Source organism: Triturus cristatus, chromosome 8 (genome assembly GCF_964204655.1).
Source record: "Triturus cristatus chromosome 8, aTriCri1.1, whole genome shotgun sequence".
Classification (NCBI taxonomy): domain Eukaryota; kingdom Metazoa; phylum Chordata; class Amphibia; order Caudata; family Salamandridae; genus Triturus; species Triturus cristatus.
The window spans coordinates 1,692,449,242-1,692,465,063 of NC_140591.1; the positions used below are offsets into that span (position 1 = coordinate 1,692,449,242).

Consider the following 15,822-nt stretch of genomic DNA (forward strand, 5'->3'; position numbering starts at 1 on the left):
TATAGAGAGACGTCTGTCCATAGAGCGGAGTCTGCCTGTAGAGGTGAGTCTGTCCAGAGAGCGGTGTCTCTCCATAGATGGAGTCTGTCCATAGAGAGGGGTCTCTCCGTAGAGGAGTGTCTGTCGATTGATAGGAGTCTGTCCATAGAGAGCAGTCGGTCCATAGATAGGGGTCTATTCCATGGAGAGGAGTCTGTTCATAGAGTGGGGTCTGTCCGTAGAGAGGAGTCTGTCCAGAGAGAGGAGTCTGTCTATAGACCGGGGTCTGTCCATAGGGAGGAGTCTGTCCATGCAGAGGAGTCTTTCCATAGCGGCAAGTCTGTCCATGGAGATGAGTCTATCAACATAGAGGAGTCTGTTCATAGAGAGGAAAATGTCCATAGAGAAATCTGTCCATATAGAGGAGTCTGTCTGTAGAGAAGAGTCAGTTAATAGAGAGGAGTCTGTCCATAGAGATGAGAGTGTTTATAGAGTGGACTCCGTATATAAAGTGGAGTCTGGCTTAGAGAGGAGTCTATACGGAGAGAGGAGTCTGTCTATAGACCGGGGTCTGTCCATAGGGAGGAGTCTGTCCATGCAGAGGAGTCTTTCCATAGCGGCGAGTCTGTCCATGGAGATGAGTCCATCAACAGAGAGTAGTCTGCTAACAGAGAAGAGCCTTTTCATAGAGAGATGTCTGTCCATGGAGAAGAGTCTATATGTTCAGAGGAGTCTCTCCATAGAGAGGAGATTGTCCATAGAGAAAGTCTGTCCATAGAGAGGGGTCTGTCCGATGAGAACTGTCTGTTCATAGAAGAGAGTGTCCATAGAGAGGAGTCTGAGAATAAAGGACCTCTTAACTGACCTATCTTATTTGTACAGTGTTAATCACTTATTTTTAGCAAAAACCCCAGAATACAAGATTACTCAAAATACATTCAAATTTTTTTTTATTATTTTGTTTTTTTATAGTAAATTTGTAAATAGCAAAACATTCATGTGTGTTCTATTAGCATATAATTGGTATATACATGGTACATTACTACAAACAGTGTTTCCACATTAATTTGATTTCATAAGTACTGGTGATTTTAGAAAACGAGTGTGTGATTGCGTGGTGAAGAAATATAATTGAGGTCGCGATTGAAAAAATCAAAGTTTGATTGTCAAGTGAGCCTCGCGGGCGCAACATTTAAAACATAGCGTAAACATCACGCGTGCTTACCTTCGAAAGCAACTGTTTGGCCACGATCATGATTGCTGCCATAGATACGTATCGCGTGGATCGGCTTGGTTGTTCGCTCCTTATTGTCCCCTACGTCGGATGCGCGCAGTGCATCATGGGAGCGGCAACGCGTCATGACGCACGAGTCATCAACGCTGTGGGATCACAACACAACGTTGCCATAGCAACCAGTCCACCCGATACAGCGAGTTCACAGGGGAGAGATCTGCATACACGAAGAGTACAAGGAAGGAATAAACAGTAAAATTAAATAAAGCAAGTCTTATTTATATAGTGTAAAAGCTGGAATATATTTACAATGAAAGCAAGACTTATTTTTCAACTGTCTACACTGCCATTTGAAGAAGGCAATATTTGTGAGCTACAGACTGCACTACCTGCGAACTACAGATGACGGTGACTACGTCAGTTGTGTTAGTTTGTTGTTTTGTTAACTATATCTCATTGTTTAACTTTCAGATTTTTATCAAAATCGATTCTTAATTTCAACTAAAGTTAAAACAGTACACAAATATCTAAGAATACTGCATACATACATGGTATTGATTATAAATTTGATCACGTAATAAGATTTAAACAAACAAGATGGATATATCATCTATCATTGCTCCACCTAAATTTTTACAAAACCCAGGAGAACCTACGTTACCTTGGGAGGATTGGATAGAATCCTTTGAAACTTACTTAGAAGCCATAGGTGGGGAGGACTTCCTAGCCTCTAGGAAAGTAGCGATATTAAAACATAATCTAGGTATAGAAGGGAGGAAAGTTTTAAAAACATTACCTATTGGCACTATTCCGAGACAAATAGTTATTGAGGATAAAAACAATGATGATGAGAATAAGGAAGAAAGCGATGTAACAGAAATACAGTATGAGGACACAAGTCTCACTGATGAATATATTAGTGTAAAGAATGCTTTAGAGGAAATCTTTGGGAGAAAAACAAGCATAGTAGTAGAAAGACATAAGTTCTTTTCTAGATCTCAACAACCGGGAGAAACTGTAGAACAATACATTTCGGTCTTAAGAACACTTGCAGCCACATGTAAATTTAGAGACCTTCACGAAGAAATCATAAGGGATAGCAACAGAGTCTGCATTCTTCTGGGGTATCCATGGGAATGGGATTCTGGGGATACCGTGGAGAGGAGTGCTGGCGGTTGCGGGCAGAGGATGTAACTGGGGGTTGCTCTCTTCAACTTATAATAAAGACCTTCTTACATCTACCAAGTCTGCGCGTCTTAAAAACTAGCATCGCCTGTCGGTCTATGTCTGCCATACACTTTTCTAGCCTGGTTATCCTGTCACCCAGGGATTTCCAGACTCCATAAGTTGTGCTCATGCATTTTTCCCTTATAGTCACCTTGTGCGCCTCCCATATTGTTCCCACCGATTTTACCAACCCTGTATTAACTGCAAAGTAATCCCTGATTGGGTCCCTTAGGTCTTCCTTGAATACCTGGTCTTGTAGTGCACGGGTCTATAGGAGCCATTGTGGGATTGTAGCTACATACCTACGGCTCAGGAGTTCAGCAGTCAGTGGTGCATGGTTCGAGAGTGTATGGTCCAGATATTGTACCTCTCCGAAATCAGCTATCTGTTCTGGATGTTAATGCAAAATGGATCCTGGAAAATGTGGTGGTGGTGGGGAATAGAAAGAGTAACCTCTCTTGTGCCCATGTTGAATTCTCCAAAGATCTATAACATTTAGGGACATATTTATCAAGGTTTTGTGTCACCCTTGCACCAAGCCAGGGGGCACAAGGGTGACAAAAAACCTAAGTAGGATTTATCCAGCCACCCTGCTTGTCCCCGAGCGGCTTGATAAGTCTGGAGAAACTCAAGGCAGCGCAATTCGCTCCTTTGCGCTAGCCTGCCCCAGGGAGGCTTTCCGTGGGCGGAGTGTGGGTGTTCCCACGCATCCACCCATGGATTGTGGCGCATTCCCAGATTTACCAACACCAACAAAAAAATATCTTTTTTCACCTCATTGTTTCCTCTTTCTGTGCGTGATGCATTTTGTAGCAGACATTGAAAGAGGAAAATATCTCAGGGGATTGTTTTTGTGCAGGAAGGGACCCCTTCCTACACTAAAGCAATCCTGCCTACAACGCAGGCACCCTTGCACCCCAGCGCAAGAGTGCTAGCATTGGCGATAGGTAGCCAAAAGGGCGCCAGCGCAAGGAAAGGACAGGAGTGCGCCGTATGATGTTAAATAAATCATATTCCACCCCTTTCCCTTGCTGCGCTGTGTGAAAATTTGATAAATGTGGCCTTAAATGTCTCCATTCTATCAGGTAATGCATAGGAGGCTCTGCCTAGTGGCCTAGCCAACCCTTGAGCGGCCTTGGCATCTGTCCCGAATGCAGTTAAAGTCGCCCACCCACACATAGTGGGCATATGGTGTCAGTAGACATATAGTCTCCTCCCTGCTTGTCACTGAGCGGCTTGATAAATCTGGAGTAACGCAAGGCAGCGCAATTTGCTTCCTTTCCCTTAAATTACTCTGCTCCAGGGAGGCGTTCCTTGGGCGGAGTGTGGGTGTTCCCACGCATCCACCCATGGGTTTTGGCTAAATCACAGATTTACCAATACTGGGAAACCTGGGAATTCGTCAAAACCCTACGCCTTCCCAGGGGAGGCTCAACGAGGAGAAACATCCATATTTCTCTTTGTTGTTTCCTCTTTCTATGCGTGATGCATTTTGTAGCACACATAGAAAGGAGGAAAACATCTCAGGGGATTGTTTTTGTGCAGGAAGGTGCCCCTTCTTACAGAAAAAAAATTCTGCCTACAACGCAGGTACCCTTGCACTCTGACACAAGGGTGCCTGCATTGGCGGTAGGCAGCCGAGAGAGGCCCAGGGCAAGGAAAGGACAGGAGTGCGCTGTATGATGTTAAATACGGCACATTCCAGCCCCGTCCCTTTTACACAGAGTAGCGAACTAAGGTGGCTTGCTGCACTATGTGAAAGTTTAAAAAATGTGGCCCTGAAAGTTTCCAGTCTATCAAGTAATGCACCGGAGGCTCTGCCCAGTGGCCTTAACTTCCCTTGCTGCGCTGTGTGAAAGATTGATAAATGTGGCCCTGAATATTTCCTTTCTATCAAGTAATGCACGGGAGGCTCTGCCCAGTGGCTTTACCTTCCCTTACTGTGCTGTGTGAAAGTTTGATAAATGTGGCCCTGAATGTTTCTAGTCTATCAAGTAATGCACCGGTGGCTCTGCCTGGTGTCGTAGCCTAGCCCTTGAGCGGCCTAGGCATCTGTCCCGAATGTAGTTAAAGTCTCTCATCCACATATATTATAGAGGGCATGTGGTGTCAGTAAGCATACAAACTCCTTGAACAAGTTCAGGGTGTCTTTATTAGAAGCATATGTGTACATGACTATAAGTGCCTGTCTTTGTTTTAAGTACGACCAGATCCTTTGTCGATTCTGAATCCCTTCCACGACAGAGCCGCCACGCCCCTCAGCTAGTACCCTGTTTACCCATGACTCGTGGTCCTCCATCCCCTCGGGACCCAATGATAGCACTAAAGCGTGAGTTCTTCTGCGCTACACTTACCCCCACTTATAGTGGGCATATGGTGTCTGTATAAAACATGTTTGCTGAAACAATGATTAGACAGAAGCAAATGTATAAGATTACAAGCACCAACAGAGTAAATAGAAGGTAGAATTCCACCATGGTGCTAAAACAGTGAATATATGCAGGCATATAAACGTGACAGTCATCAAGCGTACTCCTACTATGCAGACCCTATCTAAGTGTACCTAAATGTACCTAGCATGTATGTGGGAGTAAAGCCAAAAATCCCCTGGGAAAGAGTCAACCTCATTACCTGATGGGAGAGAATGCAGGGCCCCCTTCTTGGTCTCGAGTTGGCCACGCAGTAAGGGATGTCAGACCACTGCGTGTTGTAGCCTCTACAGGCCGGTACCTCAGTGTCAGCGTGGAAGTGTCTCCTCTGTCTATCTAATGAAGGCATGGGTCTTTAATACCATAAATATAGCCTCAGGGTTCCTAACACAATTGATATGTTTTGAGTAGGATTATGTAAATGAGCCTAAATTAGTACATGTAAATATGCAAAGTAGTTCTTTCACCCTAGGATTAAGATGACCATGACTTTTATACAGCTGGAATGTACGTCATGTGCAGGGGATTTTTCCAAGAATCCTCAATGATAATAAATGAGGCTAGTTTCAAGGAAACCAATCGACACTTATTCAGCATATAACTGGGTGAAAATTCAGTGCTAGAGCCGTTATGCAGAGCAAGGTAGGACGAATGTAGGTGAAAGGTCGTTTGCTACTTAGGCCTAGGTTTGGGAATATAACACCCACTCCTCATCCAACGGTCGATAAGGTCAAGTGATGCTAAAATATGCCTGTTAAAAAGAGCATAGATACATTGACCAAAACCAGTGTCCAAAAACATCTAAAAACATGGTATAAGTAAAAACGGTGCTAATACAACTAAAAAAGCTCTACAAGTCCACTAAAGAGTCAATATATGGCAAGAGTAACTGAGCACATCGAAGGCCATGGTACTCAGTGAGAGCAGGAAAAATAAAATCCAAACGGTTTTTCATTCCAATTTGGTCTTGTTTTGGAAAAAGGCAGAATTGTTTCCATCACACGGAGAGCCAAAAGTTTATGTGTCCTGTTTCGGACACGCAACATTCGCAGACGACGGTCCCTGTAGCACCTCTTGTATCAGGTCAATGGAGCAAAGGTGATTGTCTCCGGTTCCCACAGCAGCCGCCAAGTGAACACTCGACACCTGTGAGCCTGTTGTAGAGCCGTTGTGCGTTCCGCCAGGAGCTGAAGAATCCCGTGAAGGCTCTAAGAATGGGATTACGCCGGGGACACCAATACACGTGGGACTTTAAGGGGTCCAGTAATACGGCTATGCCCGGTGGCGCAACCAATGGAAATATCAGACACATGTCCAACATGCATTCATATCTGCAGAGTAGGTAGCGGGACACAGGCAAGATACAGTCAAACCAGACTGGTCTGAATGATAGGAACCAATGCTCACTTAGCTCTCGAAGCTGAGGTTTGCCCAGATGGAGTACCACACGTTCACGAAAACGTCGCACCAGCAGTGCTTTTTCCATCTCTCGAGGAAGCAAGGATACCCACTACAAGTAGTAGAATCAGCGGGAGCCCTAGAAAAATGCTTCCCAATACAGGGTATATAAATGCTGGAATAACTCTGACGATTGTCTAAAACGTGCTCAATAGCCCAGAGCCTATACATTTAAATCGGTGCACGATCTCCCTCCTATCATACATGTTAAAGATACGAAGAGCCATTTCTCCGAAATGGAGTGGGAAGTTCGTACGGACTAGTGTCTGTATCTCGGATGACGACCTTGCAACCTGGAGATCAAAAGTTTCTCAGACTGAGGTTAAGGCCACTTCCTTCTGCAAAAGCCTGGCTTTCAGTCTGCTTAGAGAAACAAACCGTATAAAGGAAACATTCAATGAAGGCCATAGCGTTGCCTCCATAACTGGGTGGGTCAGTGGAAACAATACTTGCATAGAACAAGTAACCCTGGAACTTACTGTGACTAGATAAGCAAAGCCTGGTACCATCCCACATCAGCCTTGATCATTCAGCATCAAATAGCTCCCATTCAAAAGCATCTCGAACACCAGATAAATCACTGCAGCTGGGGAACCCTTCAAGTGACAGGACAAGTTAGAAACCGAAGCATTAACCCTTTCCATGCGTCCCGTCCGACGTCACAGTGGGCGTATGCGGAGGACGGCCGGGGGCCGTCTGAACCCTGCCCACTCACTATTTTGCCCGCACCGCGGCGGAATTCGCGCCGCGGTCAACGGGTTAAAGACTCCATGAAGCGAAATGTCTTTGAAAACTAAGGAACCACTTAAGGCACTTTCACAGTTTGAACAGCTTAGAAAAACTTCAGTGTCCCCATTCCTGCATCGAAATCTGTATGGTAATTCCCAGTACTCATGTATGTATCCATCTCCCGGAGCTTCATATCTGCCAATCTGGTAATACTATAGACAGTGTTGAAATTGGAATGTCGTGACTGGCAGTGTTATGTAGCAATGGATTAACCCTTCTGTGGAAGGTGACTCAGCCATGGTAAGAGGTCATCGGTCCAATTTTTCAATGTACAACATGCAATATTTTGCATCACTTTATGCCATTGATGTTTAACTCTATATTAGCTTGTATCCAGAAAACAGAGTTGTACCGTTGATGTAACGCCAGGGCATGTGGCCAGAACACAATGATTGTAGCATCCAGCTTAATAATAGAATGGATAGCAATTGCGATTGTCCATGTTGTAAAATAGACAAATCCTGTTTCATTACATCTATTGCAGAAGACACAATGTTGCCCAGTGAATACATCCTGGATGTTAGTGTTGTCATACCATAGTCTACCACAGCCAAAGCCTTTTTTAGGTTAACCCTGTCAATCTCTCAGCAGCCTCCTGTTGAGAGATGTTGAGAGATTTTCCATACCTCAATGTAAATAGAATACAAGAAGCGCTTTTGATGTGGCTTCTGGGGGCCTAACAAAAAATCCATAAGATCCATGTCATCCGAGAGTAGGGACAAGTGTTGTTTCACTTAGGACAGTGTCGAGGTTTTTAGCCACTCAAGGCATAACTACCCGACACTGTAAGATGTCACCACCCCAAGTGTTCTGTCTGTACATATTATAGGTCTGGCCAATGGATACTAAACCCTTTGGTGGTACCCCTGAATCTTGACTGACACCTATTTGTGTTGATAGGCCAAACCAACTATCCCTTCCAATTGGGGTCTGATGAATTGGAAGAACTATTGTGTATTATGGCATCGAATTTATCCCCACGGTGTAGTGTGTAATTTTGCCAACCCTCAAAGTGTGTAAGCGAGGGAATCTGAGGTATGTCAAATCCTTCATCATGGCTAGTCCAAGACAGGAAGCTGGTTGCACTATATCGTTCAGGAAAAGTATCTGATGTGGTTTGAGGTTCTAAAAAAGGCCTCTGTTCCCTGAACTTGCCACTCTTTAATCCCCCAGACAGATTTTGTGTCTATAGTGTCCCTCCAAAAGTCGAAGCCCTGTAAAGACAGTTGGGAAATAAAAGAAGCAGAGTATATCAGCTTGGTGTTTGTGAGCATATTTGTTTTTGCAGGTGTAGGTGCAAGCCTATAGCAATACGAGGCCGGGTCTGAACTGTTAAACCCAGAACAATAAGCAAACTTTTGTGCAAATGTTGTTGAACTACCTTTCAGCCCTGTTTGGCAATGTCCCCATTGGTGAAGTAAAAACAGTATGTGGGATAATTGCTTAATGCAAGAAATGATGACCATAGTGTTGGTAACAAAACGTGGTATCAAAATCAAATGTATCATCATACAAATCATAATTTGAAAATGCAGCAGATTCTTCTAAATCAGACAGCATAATATGCACAGTTTCAAAGTCCCAATCATCTACTCTAAAGTACTAGAGGTGATAATATCACTAAGAGAAATTTTAAATAAGTGTGGCATTTTTAAAAGTTCGGTTTGACCATATATATCATAGGAAACTCTGTCTCAAACTATTCCTTCAGGAACTGGAACTGCTGTAATGTTCACTAAGGACAGGTCTCTCTGTTCACGGTGCGATGATTTGCATGCAGTTTCAGGACCAAGTTCACATGGTGTACTGCAGAGCGTTCTGGGAGATAATGTCCATTCAGGAGCAAGAAAATGACAGTGACTACACCTATCCAGAGGACTAGAAACAGTAAACTAATCGCAATCCAGAACTGTAGCCTGAGAAAAACAAAGTAAGTCTTTTTCAGCCAAAGGTAGAAATCACAAATTAGTTGTTTGTGGGAAATAGGCGGTGGCGATAATTTGGGTTCACTTGGAACCAAAGAGAAAGTATTAAAATCGATGAAGTAGCCAGACGCAGTTCAATCTATGTTTGGTAGCTCAGCAGGTTTTGTTGAACTGGCAGATGACTTGTTTCGAGACCTATTCACATAGATGTCGGTATAAGGCCGAATTGAGATCTGTGTTTCATTTGTAGTTTGTTGCTGTTCAATTTCAACAGGTACAAGTTGCATTCCATTGTTGGTAACTTCTTCACTTTGCGGAATGGAGTCTTCAAAGGTTAATTAATCTTTCCATCTGAACTTCCTGTATGGTAGCGAAAGGAGATCGGTGGCTACCCAGGAGCCCACACGGCCTACTATTCAGTATCGGCCACATAGTATAGTTTGATCAGATCAATAGAGACAAATCTCTTTTCTTTCTTGCCGGCAAGGGGAGGAAAATTTACTGTTCTTGTTCCTTCGAGAGCCAGGATAGGTACAGGTGCTCTGTAAGATAGCCCAAATTTGTTTTTGTCCACTATCTTTTCTCTGACAAGGTCCCCAATCTTTGGGACCCAAGTAGGTCTTGCCGGAGCAACTTTCACTTCTCTAGTGGTGGTGCGTTTTACTTGGATGTTGCTTTGTAATGCCCAGAATTCATTTAGTTCCTGTAAAACAGCCAAACAATCATTAATGTCAAATGGTTTTTCATCTGCCACTGTGTTTCCAATGTCTAGCTCGGGTACCCACATTCTAATCCTGAACAGGACTTTGTATGGGGTACGGACTCCCAGGGAACTTCTTGGCATGTTGTTTAGTGCCCTCTGGACCACTTATAGGTGATTGACCCAACTGCAACCAAGCCTAATACCCTAGCTGTTAAGGATTGCTTTAAGTCCCAGTTCTTCATCTCCATGATGGAATTTCCCTTGGGAAGATATGGGGAGGAGTACCGCAATGCTACACCCACACTTCCCATGGCTTCTTTGTAAGCCGTGAGCTAAACGCATGGCCACGTTCAGAATGTAATGTGTCAATTGCGTATATATCACTATGAAGACTCAAAAATCCTTTATAACAGTTCTAGCATCAGCTCAGCACTGGGGCCAAATCCACAGGAATCTAGAGCATTAATTCACTGCCACCAAGATGTACTTGTAAGCCCCATCAGGTTGTAAGGGGCTGCAGTAGTCCAAAGAGACACATGCAAAAGGTCTGTCTGATATCAGTAGTGGTGTTTGTGTTGGACGTGCTACGGTGGAACCTTTCATCTGCTGACAGATGTCGCACTTGTGTACAAAAGCCCTTGGTCTGTTTAGTAAGACCTGGCCATCAGTAACGCTGCTTCAGTAGTGAAATGAGCGCAGAAATACCTGCGTGTGCTGTACCCAGACCCTTGTGTGCAGCTAGAATTAATCCTAATCTGCGATCCGTGTTTGGTATTACTGTATCCCCCACTCCTGGAATTTGAGCATATTGAATGTTTTGCACATCTATCTTGTAGGCGGACTTGAGTGGAAAACCTTTTGGCAAGGCTGAGCTTGCACGTAGCGTTCACAGCTATCATTATCTGTCCGTCTATCCTCATGTTAGAATGAGTGAGTGCAGCTACGGCAGCAGTTTGCACTGTCGCCTCGGCAGCTTCATCAGCCAGTGAATTCCCTTTAAAGTGCACACCAACATGCTGATGACTCAATGTGTGAATTGAATGAGCCCGTGGCAGGCATTTTTCTAGCTCTGCCACCTGTTTCCAAAGCAGTTTGTGCTTTATTGTGCAACCTTTGGAATCGCTAAACCCGTTCTGGCCCCAATAGTGAAGATATTCATTGTACGACTGGACACAATAAAACAAATCGCACACAATGAGTGTGGGGAATTCCCGATCTGTATTTTGTAGAGCCAGTATCATGGCTTTTATCTCCTTGACACTGTGTCTGTCTATTGCTAGGACGGAACTTGCCGTCTCTTTACAATCGCAAATGCTGCACTGTATTACTGTTTACTTCCTACAGCAGGCTGGGCAGATCCGTCAGTGCAAATTATGTATTCATACTGATCTAGAGGCATTATTTCATTCGGTAGAGGATATTCTTTTTCGTACAGCAGGAATGCTTGTGTTTTTAATGTAGAATCAAATTTGTAGTCTACATCTGTTGCAGTGAGAGAATTGGAGCCCATTGTATCCATCGCAGATGCAGGCTTTTGCATTTGGAATGCTTGCTTTTCTATCAGTCTCTACGGTTGGTGCTAGACTCACAACAATTATGTGTTTCCCCTGCGATAGTGCTCTTTCTCTCACTACGTGGAGAACAAGAAAAGGGGAGTCATTCTAAATAAGGAGGCGAGAGGCTGGAATCACATACAAAATGCATCAAACAAGAAATACCTCTCCCACCATAGATTAACCATCACTTTTTTGTGCCTTCAGAAGTCATATTTATTAACTCTGGGCTTGAATTACTTTTTTAAAAGTTTCTATTTTTTCTATTCATCAAATGTTTCTCCTTATTAATGTTTTCAAAATACTCCTAATTAACATTTCCAAAGACATATGAGACACATATAATACTGTTTACAAAATACGAACATGACAAAACTTCTTAGTGAGAAGAGCTTAGTGCATGACATAAATCAAACTGTTAAGTGTATCAATCCACAGTATACACAATTGACAAATGACAATAAATAAAGAAAAAAAGAGTGAAAAACAAAAAGTCTTTGTCCTACGAGATACTTATGCGTCAGAGGGGACCAATTCTGACTTAGTCCTCGCTTACAGGAAACTATCAAGGTCTTAAAGGGAGTCAGAGTTCTAATCAAACCTCAAGATATCGACTTGTTCACTCAAGTCCAAATTTAGCACTAGTCTGTGCAATCGTTCACATATGTAGGTACTCTTGACTTCCAAAAACGTAATAGCCGACGCGTTTCAAACTTCATCAGGGGACCAAGGTTAGATTTGAATGAAGGTATTCATCAGGGCGATATTGATTTATTTGAGTAGGACATCACAGCTTTCCTAAATTAAACAAACGTGAATATACTTATTTAAATTGTCTAAGTCTTAAAGTGCAAAACGTTTTTTATAAAGCTTGTTAAAAAAGATTTCGCTACATACCGATTTTTGTGTTGGACTGAGGCAAAATAGGGTCCCAAAGTTAGTGACCAAAAAGTAATTATTTCGATCTTGTATTCGTAAGAGTTCAGCCGTTGTAGTCACTTTCCACTGTACCACCAAAATAAAAAGGCAGAAAGTGACTCGTATAACTATCAATTTTTAAATCGATAAAAGATTTATTAGACTGCAATGTTTTATAGATAAAAGCAGTTTTTTTTTTATTAAGCCTCAAATGTTAGCTCCCTTGTTGCACCTCTCGTGGATTTTAAAGAGAGAAGGGAAAAGAAAAAGGAAAAGAGACGCAATGTGTTTGGCCTCAATTGTTAAAGTATGATTATAAGGCATACATTTCCTTAAGACGTGCACCCGGTGAAAGACACGCTTAATGGGTAGGACTCTTAGTTATAACTTAATCGTGTTTCATGCTCTCTAGTGAAAGATTGCTATGACCTTGCCAGGGCGTTTATACACAAAACATGTCATTCTTTCCCTGATAAAGCCGTTAGTGTTGTTAATCGTAGTCTTATAGTTGCATGCTTCCCATGCTATTTGCTCTTGCTGTCGATAATACCTTGTAGCTGGTGCTTGTACTCTCGCATCCAGGCTGTCTTCCGGGCTCACAAAGTCTCCGCACAATCTTCTGTTCGCTTCGATTAACAGAAACGCCGACATCGTCAAAGCGTGTTTTTTTATTATTCCTAGGCGTCATTGCGTATTACGTTACACGTTGTTCACGTTCAATGCCTGATGTTGCCTGACTTCCTGGACACAGGGATATTCTGTTCGGAGTCCTGGCAACGTGTTTGTTGATACTTGTGCTTATCTTAAAGCGCCCTTTACCACAATTCAGTGTATTAAAAGAATAGAAAGCGCTACATCTTTTTCTTTAATTTCTGCTGTAAAAAGGTGCTGCTTGCTTATCAACATTTCCAGTTTGATGTTTGAAGCTTTAATTACTTCCTTAGAACATCTGTTTTTATCCGGGCGGTTATTATATGGAGATGGCTTATTTTACAAGAATAGTCGCCCTACGTTATTACATGAACCTACCCAACTGGACTCTAAACTTGTATGTACTGCCTTATTTACCACTTCAGATATTCATTCCAGATGTCCATTTACTGCGTACAATACCTGATCTCATTTATTTCATTCAGGCCATTTTCTATAGTTCCTAAATGCATGATTGTTTTTGCTTCGAAGAGGGAAAGGAGATTTTCCGTGTTGTTACCTATAACATGTTTCAGTACTGTCCATTTGATGTCATTAGGGCCATGCCCATTTGCAATACAGTGTTGAACCATAGGTGCGTTCATCACTTGGCATCTGGTTCTGGAGCGGTGTTGTGTTATACGTTTCTTTATTTGTTGTGAAGTTTTTTCTACGTATGCTTTTGGGCAAGGACATACAGCACAGTAAATTACATTTTGAGTATTACAATTCGTGAACTCCTCATGCTTCACGTTTTTGCTATTGTAGGAGAATTGGATTCCTTCGATAGTCGTTGAACAGGAAGTACAATTGCCGCATCTTCGATGGCCTTTAATCGGAGGTAGAGATAACATTGTTCTCAGATTGGATGGACCAGATTTTATTAGAGTATCAGCTCTAACTAATTTGTCTTTGATGCTCTTGTTCTTCTTTATTAATGTTTTCAACATGCTCCTAATTAACATTTGTTAATTAAAGTTTGTACTGCCGTCAGTATTCTTTCTGTGGATGCAAAACGCAGTCCAGTGTTGTTTTGTATTTTTTCCGCACAATGTTATTCATTAATGCAGCACTATGAGCATTTTGCACTGTAAATGTTCATGTTTTCAAATGCCTGTAGTCTAAAACTAGACGGTAGGAATTGTCGGGTTTCATTATGGGAACTAATGGATTATTCAGGGAAGAGGTGCAATTTTCAATCATACCTTGGTACTCAAGTTGATCTAAGATGTCCCTGACTCTTTGTGTCATGTTTTATTCGGTACTACCCCTGTGGAGTAGGAGTAGATTTTAATGGGACTTCATGCTGAGGTGACTCAGCATCCCACCCTACACAATTGCGGTAAAGTGCGGGAGCTAGTGCTAACGCCCACTCCTGCACGTATGTATGCTTTAGTGACTCTTAAACAAGGTCGGAGAAGGCTGGTAATAATACGTCTTCCCCTTTAGGGCATTCCATAACAAATTCAGGCGGCCAATCTCTTTCAGCCAAAAGGATATTGTACCCATAAGTCAGGTTCTCCCAAAAGCGACCTTTGACTTTCCTGGGTATGTCCCCCTTCATTTTCTTAGGTGTTGTTTTGTGTAAACGATGTGGGACACCTACCCTTGTATCAGGTGTTTCCCCTGTGATATGTTCATTCAACGCTGCTGTAACCAGAAATTCCATCAGGTTCTGGTGAGCTACCTTTACTTCTGCTGCGCTGTCTAGGACCGTCAGAGCCCATTCCCCATGCAATAGTAGAGTCCTCAGTAGCCTGGGCATTTCTTATTTTAAGGCCCGCTACCTTCTTCTTTTTAAATTGAGGTTTAGTTTTGGTTTTCTCTTCTTGTTTGATAATGTTGTCTGAAGTGCGATGTGTGTCTCTTGGCTTGACTCGCTCTTCTGATCTGTGTTCTGACCGTTCTTTCCTCTCCAAGTTTTTTGACGCACTCTGAAAGGAACAAAAAGGAACGTGTATCAGTATCCTGATACCTGTCAGGTTTTTTAATATTATCACGGTTCCTAAGATTGTATTTTCTGCCTGAGGGCACCTGTTGAGGAGACCCACCCCGTGATTGTGATGTATTCTGCTTATTATTTTTTGATTGTTTGTTATCCCATTTCTTTATAGAAGAATCGGGTGCTTGCTTTGAGTTATCCATTTCAGGATTACCCGTTACTTGTGGTTTCACAGGTCTAGCTCCCAGGTTATCTCTACCCAGCGAAGGATAAGTCTCTCCGATAATCTTAGGTAGTTCTCGCTCCTGTTGTGCAGGAGTGAATTCTCTCAGGCGTTGGCGTATAGCCACCGCTGTTGCCTCCTCTTTTATGTAACCTAACAACATTGCTGATACCTGGGCAAAAGTGCCTATCAATTTCATCCCCAAGTCCAGGGCAGGGTCTGCCCCTTACTCATTTGGTATCTCTTTCAATACCTCTGGTATAACTGCTATTGAGGGGGTATCATGAGTTCTGGTATGAATGGCAGCGAAAACTCTACCCCAAGTGGTACAATCCTCTTTCGGGGGAGCTACCCCCATTGGCAAGCAATTTGTTAGAATTCTATGTTTTTCCTGCAGGCCCGTATGGGGAAATACTGCTTCAAGCTGTGCTATTTTCTCTGCTATCCAGAAAGGCATTTGCTCACTTTTAGTGGCCATTTTTCTCATAATCACATTCAGCGTTTTCGGCCTGATCTTTGTCATAGACATTTCAGGTTGACAGCTTGAATAGCCCTCGCAGGTTGAATTGTAAGTGTTTGCATTATGAACTGTGTAAGATTTCTGTATAGTTTTACTATTTCTCTGCAAAGTGTATGGAAGTCTGCTGCTGGCAATGTATCCATTTTTGGATGCAGTGTGTAAGCAGCTAGGACCGGCCAAGTCGCTCCGTCTCTGCTGGGCGGACCGAGTCTCACATTTTCTGTGGTGTGGG

At 42.8% G+C, this 15,822-nt stretch overlaps 2 protein-coding genes across 4 annotated transcripts in view; one reads left to right on the forward strand and one right to left on the reverse strand.

Annotated features, from left to right (window-relative positions):
* Nucleotides 1–12,892, reverse strand: part of LOC146808623 (uncharacterized) — a 72,766-nt gene extending 59,874 nt beyond the window's left edge. For 2 of the 3 annotated variants that reach the window (XM_085623653.1, XM_085623651.1), the window contains exons 1-2: nt 12,766–12,892; nt 1,205–1,430 (exon numbers count right to left, since the gene is read on the reverse strand). The gene's annotated coding sequence lies outside the window, so the exon portion shown is untranslated. Of the gene's footprint in view, nt 1–1,204; nt 1,431–1,909; nt 1,926–12,765 lie in introns of those variants that run through there. The other variant, XM_085623652.1, reaches the window with a different exon arrangement.
* The window catches only part of LOC146808621 (NACHT, LRR and PYD domains-containing protein 3-like), a 397,188-nt gene that overhangs the window by 327,071 nt on the left and 54,295 nt on the right, over nt 1–15,822 (forward strand). The window lies entirely within an intron of this gene.